General features: G+C 42.1%; 1 pseudogene; it reads right to left on the bottom strand.

Annotated features, from left to right (window-relative positions):
- Positions 1–897: 897 nt before the first annotated feature.
- Positions 898–2,937, bottom strand: LOC112395911 (ski-like protein pseudogene; annotated as a pseudogene).
- Positions 2,938–7,977: the final 5,040 nt, after the last annotated feature.

A 7,977-nucleotide genomic window follows, 5' to 3' on the forward strand; every position in this document is an offset into this window, starting at 1 on the left:
AGGATTATGGATTGTACAGAAACTGATGTACATCAATGGTATCAGTTTTTCTCAAGTACATTAATATTTTCACACCACTATTAACAACATAAAAGTTCAAAAATTATTACATTTTATTCCCTCTTCTAAAGTTGCTACATAAAAATTTTTTTCTAAATATAACCACATTTAAACAAAATCTAATTATAACTGCTTCTTGTGTTTAGCAGCAGTGTATAAGAAAGCATGTTATCCTTCCCCATGGGGTGTGCTATAACCTAATCAATGAAATTCCTCTACTGACAAAATGTCTCTTAGGAGACATTAAATAGAAGAGAACTGGTGGAAATTCATTCCACAATATGAAAAAATTAAAACAAATTTTGATTATAATAATGAGTATACTATATTAACTTAGAAATGAGATTGTGTTCATGAAAAAAAAATGGAGATTCAACTCCTTGAGTAGCTCTATATATGAACTATGAAGCCACCATTGTATCTAAAATTGAATCTGAAATATGGATAACAAAATTGATCAAAACTATTTTCCATCACACAATGCAGCTTTTAAAAAGTATGCAATTGGGCTTCCCTGGTGGTGCAGTGGTTGAGAGTCCGCCTGCCAATATGCTAAATTGCATTGGAAATATAGGCAGATTATCTAATAGTTGAAACGATAAAGTACTGTTACTGAGCTGGTTGAAAAAAAAGTACAAAGAAACATACATTTTCATTCATTTGGAAAATGTAAAAATTTATATACTAATATATAATCTCTTCACTTTCTCTGATCTACAAATGGATACAATGCCTAGTTATTTTCATGCAGATAAATTGTTCAGAATTCAATTACCAAAGCAAACAAACAAAAATAGACCCTGTCGGGAATACACAGATGAATCTCTTTAAAGGTTTCTATTCTTTAGCAGTTTTTGATGATTTCAAAATTTGCAGCTTTAGCTCTTTTATCATCATCTCTAACTTCTGTCTTGCCTCCCGTTCCTGTCTGAGTTCATCTTGGAGTTCTTGCCTATCAGCCTCAGCATGGTCCAGTCTCTGTCTCAGTTCTGCCAGCTGTGCTGCATATTCAGCTTCTTTATCTTTTTCTAAATTTGAGTCACAGGTACATTTTTGTTTCATTGCCTGCTCTAATTTTATGTCTAAATCTGTTCAACATAAAATTCTTCCACTGTTTGAGCACGTTCATTCTGTGAAGATTCAAGCTCTTTCTGTAAATTCTGCTATTCTTCAGGGAGTTCCTTCACAGCTTTTGAGCTACTCAACATTTCAACTTCCATCTGAAGTTGTTGCTTCTGCAAAATTGAGTTCAGTTTTTCCTGTTGTTTTACATAGGTTCTCATTACTTCTTCCATGATTTTTCCATTATCATCCTCACAAATGACATCTTTGACAAGAAGTGGAGATGAAGCTGCAGCATCACAGTCAGTTCCCACCTTGTGTCTCTGGCTAAGTTGCAAGTGGTAGACTCAGGTTTCCTTTTGCTTGTAGAATTATTTGAAACTGATGGATCTAAGTGGCTATATAATTCTCTACTTGTTTTTAGATCCATTTTCTCCTGTTCCTCTAGTGAGACATCTAGATAAGACACTGTTTTTTGATGTTTCCCACTGCTGTGAGGCTTCTCTGAATGTCTTAGTATAGATCTACTTGCCTCTGTCTTTGTGACCTCTTTAGGCTAGGATACAGCCGAAGTAAGCCACACATTTGGGGCAACCACTTTATCACACATGTATAAGTAGTAGCTAGGGTGTAGAAATGAATGTGTCTGAGAAACATGGTCACCTTCCTGCTTTATAACGATACCGTGACTATAATTCCACTCCTGGTGGTGTATCTATCTTGGATTGAGTCCTCTTCCCATTTCTCATGCTAAATTTCTCCTTCATTTCTTCTAAAATTATCTTCAGTTTCTTTTCTTCAGGTGTCCCTCAGTATTTTTGGTTCACGTGAAAATAGCAATGCCATTTGGCTGATTCAAAGCCCCAGTGGCAAGTCCTTTTGTCAGGTGATCTGTGAGAATGCATCACAAATGTCTGGGGCGCAAGCATTCCACAGCACTCCAGACGCTGAATACATGGAGCATCTGGCTGAACATAAAACTGGGCTGCAAATAAATCCTGACATTTGCCTAAGCATTCATGTTCCACTTCAAAGGCACTGCCAGTTACCTTCAACTGAGCCAATGAGCTTTTAGCAGGAAGTATACTACCATTTTGAGGAAAAGTACGTGGCCGCAATAAAGCATTACACAGTCTTTGTGCATCAGTTAATGTGATCAGCCCACAGGATAGGGCATTAAGTGGAAGTATTCCCAGGACCTTTAAGATATGAAGATGGTCTGATGTACACCTTGAACAATAGATGTACAATTCATCACATACTGTATTTATTTGTTGGAGTGAAAATTCTCGGAGAACAGAATTTAGGGCTTGGGGCAAACAGTCTCTTTTCTTCTCCAACCTGAAAACAAGAAATAGACTCCCATTCCAACAAAGTCTGGGTGAGTTCTGTGGAGCTATCAGAAGGGATGAGCAGTGGACCAGGAAGAACCTGAGGAGATGGAAGAGGCAGAAATACAGTAGGTGACATGCTTTCTTGGGAATACTGAGCGGAAAATGCTGCTGGTCCACCCAGAGAGCTCTGACTACTGAAATAGAATTGTGCCAAAGTGTGTTTCAAACTGGGATTTAAATGTAAAGGTTCAGGCACAGAGGCACAGGTTCTCTTGACATGCTCTTCATCAGTTTCCATTGGCGCTTCATAGTCATCCAAGTGTTCCTTCTTTACTGTTGGCATCTTGTTTATCATCATTTTTCCATTTGTGTGAATGTCTATCATCATTTTTTTCACTGGAGGGCTGCCATCATCTTCCGTCCCGTTCAGTTTTTTATTTGAGCCCTGAACCAAGGAAAAATTTGTCCGTAGGTTTTCCATTGCTAAAAACTATTGTGTTAAATAAGTCTGAGATTTGCGTTGTTATTTAGTTACTTATTTGAGGAGAGAAAAGCAATGTATACCGATACTTATGGTAACTTACTCTCACAGAAAATTTAAATTTCTAAAGAGACATCTCCCTAAATTAGTCAATAGATTTTGCAACTTTGTTTTGGTTCTGCTTGTACTCTAGTGTAATTTCACTGCAAGTGCTATAAAATTTCTTATTTTATGTCTAAAAGCAAATAATTTTAAGAGGCACACATCCGAGGAAGCCTTTATTTTCTTAAATTCTTCATATATATGTATTAAAATAAAGTTACCAGTTCTCTGAACTCAAGATGTCCAAGTTCAACACAACAGTTTGGTTTGGCTTTAAGCACAACATGTGAAAAGTTTATGCAATTACTTGTGTCAGCATTATGCACCCGAATTTAGTATTTGGTACCAAGGACACCAAAAAAGGAGAGAAAAAAGTATCTTCTCTAAAAATGATGATCTGTTGGTCTGTGTAGACAAAATGAAGGTTTGTATAAGTCCTCACACCAGTAAGAAGAGCTTCTGACTCCACTTGAACTTGTACAATTAAAAACGAAACCTAAAGAAAAATTGCCCAGTTATCTTCAAGGATTACTGTTCATTTTTCTTTTAATTAATCTTAAAACAAACCCAAAGGGTTAAGGACCAAGGCCACTAGCCAACGTACTGATTTCGCCCCCTACGGGAACACCTCAGCCAACGCAGCCCAAGGAAGAGGGCAGGAGGCGAGACCTAGAATGGGGGAGCCCCCAAACCCTGAAATCCTCGGCCCACGCAAAGCCACCCACCCACCTCAAACCTGAGGCGGCGGCGGGCGGGGGGGGTGGCCAGCAAGGGGCCTGGGACGCCTCGGGGCGTGCAAGGGGGTCGTGGGAAGTGGAGGAAAAGGAGTCCCCTAACACCTCCCCTCCCCCTCCGCGGTCTCGGAACACTCCAGGGCACTCCCAACACCGCCCCACTGAGGGGGCCGCGGGGAAGACTGTGGAAATCCCCCGTGCACCCTCTCCCCAGGAAGTTCTCGGGTTTACCTCACCACCCCTAAGGCTGCACCTCCCTCGCCCGCCCGGGGTCAGAAGAGAGAAGGGCGCGTGGGGCGCCGAGCAGGGATCTCGCAGCCGCTGGGCGCCGACCAGCCGGGTGGAGCCCGGGGCATCCCCGCGCGGCGCAGACGGGCGACGGGGCCGGGCGAGGGCGGTGACGGGCGTTCCGGTCTCCGGGGTCCAGACGGTTCCCATATATCTTTCACGTCTTTGACATTGCGCCAGTTAGACTGAGCATCCCCTTCCTTCCGCCTGTATTCCACCCCAATTCACTGTAGGTGAAAGTCTTTGCTATTACATTTACAGTATGCCAGGGAATCTCGTACTCCATCTACCACATTGCCATCCAGTCCTTGCGTGATCCAACTTGAGAATCCCATTCCTAGAATCTGCTTTCTAGGACTACTCTTGGCACCAAATGTCTTAGGTTAGGTTCCCTAGAAACAGAGCCTGAGGGATTTGCTCTTAGGAAAAGAGGAGAGATAGAAGCAGCATAGGAGAGGGGAGAAAAACTAAAGAAGAATGTGGTTTCGAAGATCGGCATTGGTCTAATCCCACAGGGAAACTCTAAAACAAGAACTGTGTCCCCAGATTAGTCTTTTAAGGCAAGGGATTATGTCAGTCATTAACAGTTCTTCTCCCCACTTCCATCACCGCCGAGAGAGGTGGCTCCTGTTTGGTTGAGGGCTAGTTCCAGGAAGGGGACAACCGAGAGTTATCAGCCACCACCCGCAGCAGCTGGAGGATGGGTACATCAACTGGCAAAAAGGATTTGGGTTGATACCAACAGCATCCCTCATAAAAAATACATATTTTCTTAAGCTATGGAGACCTGCATACATATAGCACTTGTATTATCTTCAAATAATACTAATACCTGTTTACAATCCCTTATCCACAAGTCCAAAACCCCAATTAAATTCAAGATGGTTTGAGAAGAGGTTTATATTTTGGTGCAAACGCTGCAGAAATATAAAAGTGTTGGATTATGTCTTATAAGACATAATCTTATAAGACATATCTTATGTCTTACAACACATAATCCAACACCCTCAGCTGGGGTGTTACTTATAAGACATATGTCCCATATTACTTTTTTTTGTGTGTGTGGTACGCGGGCCTCTCACTGCTGCGGCCTCTCCCGTTGCGGAGCACAGGCTCCAGACGCGCAGGCTCAGCAGCCATGGCTCACGGGCCCAGCTGCTCCGCAGCATGTGGGATCTTCCCAGACCGGGGCACGAACCCGTGTCCCCTGCATTGGCAGGCGGACTCTCAACCACTGCGCCACCAGGGAAGCCCCTATCTTACATTTTTTTAATCCAAAAAAATTCCTTATTCTGAAAAAATCTGGCTCCAAGCATTTTACATACGGAATTATGGACCTGTAGCTGCCATTTGTCAAGGTATAAGCATTACATCTGTCAAAAGTAATCCTTAACAATTCTGAAATGGAGACGTTCCCATTTTTCAGATGAGGGATCAGAGGCACAGAAAGGTTAACTAACCTACTCAAGGTCACAAGCTAGTGAATGGAAAAGTCCAATCTGTGAGACTTCAAAGCCTGCTCCTTCCCATTACATCATGGCATCTGCTAGTGAAATCATTTCCAGTTTATATAATACTAGCTGTCAGTAATCTGTGAAGTTTTGCAAAGAACACTGTGAGTTCCAGGAACTCTACTACCTGAACATATTTGAAAACCCCTAGATTTGATGACTTTAATGGTCTTTTCTCCCCCCGGGATTCTGTGTGATTCTATAAATTCTAAGCACACTGCCACCGATGGATTTCTACCATTTTTATTTTATTTTATTATTTTTTTGGCCGCTCCAGGCGGCATGCGGGATCGTAGTTCCCCGACCAGGGATCAAACCCGTGCCCCCTGCATTGGGAGCACGGAGTCTTAACTAATGGACCACCAGGGAAGTCCCCTACCATTGTTATTTAACATTTATGGAGAATCTGTGATTTAGCTTTGCACCAAAGTGGCAGTTTTCTATTTTACTTACTAGCATTTATTCCTCTCACAGAATAATTTGCATGGGATTAGGAAATGACCGCTTATAAGTACATCATGGTCAAGTGAAAAGAAAATGGGTTTGGGAGTCAGATATAAAATCAAATCTAGTTTTTGCCACTTCATTTATTCATTCATTTGGGCTTCTATTTTGACTGCCAGACTTCTATTATGACTGGATACCATACGGTAGATTTTAATATATGTCTTCTTAATTTTTGCAAAATATGTACCAAGTAATAAATCAAAGTTCCTTTATGCAGATAACAAAAAACGTTTGTGAAGGTGTGACTTTTTCCTTTCACAAAATGAGTATAAGAACATTCATATCTTGTATATCCCTTGTGGAATGATTGACCACCAAGTTCAGGTTATACTGACGATGACTGTATCCAGGGAGCCAGAATCTAGGCCAATGATTAACTTCCCAATGCTCATTTTATCTAATTAATTCTTACAGTGGTATTGGGATATCCACTCACAACTCCTGGAGCAAATGGGACAGCAAATAGGACACAGAGATGGCTCTGTGTTGCATGGCTTCCTCAATAAGGCTCTGTGCTACGTGCCAGAGGCAATGGTTTCCTGCACCAGGGGCTACCCAGCCCTGACATTCATAAAGGGTTCAAGAGTATTCTTACATTGCCACTGGTATTATTTTACCTTTTATCTGACTTTTCTTCTTTCCCTCAGGGGCTTGAGGTATATTTGGGGCAATAAAGCACAACAGTGAAACTCATTTGGCAATTGGTTGTGAGACTCATTTCCTTAACCTTATTGCCTGGGTCTAATACAATAGAACTAAAATCCAAGGCATAAGAATGTGAAGTTTTCCACAGCTTTGATTGTGCTCTATTCCCCAGACCATCATCCAATCATGACCTCTAATTTACTAAACTACATAATCACTTTTTATATCACTGATGAGCTTGTTCAGTGGGTTAGAAGAATTTAATTTTGGCTAATTTCAACTCTCAAGTTTGCATATACTGATCTCCAGGTACTGTTTTGGAGGCAAAATGGGAAGTGGCACTGATAGCCCATCTGCACACACACCCTCATCCACCCTGACTCCAGCTTTTCTCCTTCATTCTGTATAAAACACTTTTCGAGAGCCAGGAGTTCTCCCCCTCTGGATGGCTGTGTCAGTTAGAGTCCTCCAGGAAGCAGACACCAAGACAGAGATAAAATGCAATAAATCTATTGGGCGTAACATCTGTAGAAGATGAAGGAAAGAAGGAGCAGGAATAGTAAGTGACTGAGGGTCAGACCTTTTACAGTGTTTCCTTTCGTCTCTGAGTCATTGTTCCTTCCAAAATAAAATTTGGCTAATATCTGGATTTAAATATACTCATCATGAACTCTATCATTTAAAAAGGCACATATTCGGGCTTCCGTGGTGGCGCAGTGGTTGAGAGTCCGCCTGCCGATGCAGGGGACACGGGTTCGTGCCCCGGTTCGGGAAGATCCCACATGCCACGGAGCGGCTGGGCCGGTAAGCCATGGCCGCTGAGCCTGCGCGTCTGGAGCCTGGTGCTCCGCAACGGGAGAGGCCACAGCGGTGAGAGGCCCGCGTACCGCCAAAAAAAAAAAAAAAAAAAAAAAAAAAAAAAGGCACATATTCATTATGTTTAAGTGATCCTTTTCCAAGGGGGTTATTAGTCTGGGCCCTCAAAGAATCCAAGATGGGATTAATCATGCAAAGGTTTTATTATGGGAAATTTCTGGAACAGGCTGAGAGAGCTTTCAGACTACCATGTAAGTCTGACCCTAAGTGAAGGAGAGAGGGAAAACAGATTGGGTGAAAGCACCCTAGGCTTCCTTGCAGTCAGAGGAAGGTTTGGCAAAGCCATATGGAATCCCCAAGCCAAAGTCAGTGATCAGAGAAGTCCCATGTCTCCCAGAAACAGGTCTGCCTTAGTATTCTGCCACACTCAGTAATTG

Source organism: Neophocaena asiaeorientalis, unplaced genomic scaffold, assembly GCF_003031525.2.
Source record: "Neophocaena asiaeorientalis asiaeorientalis breed wild unplaced genomic scaffold, Neophocaena_asiaeorientalis_V1.1 scaffold138, whole genome shotgun sequence".
NCBI lineage: Eukaryota > Metazoa > Chordata > Mammalia > Artiodactyla > Phocoenidae > Neophocaena > Neophocaena asiaeorientalis.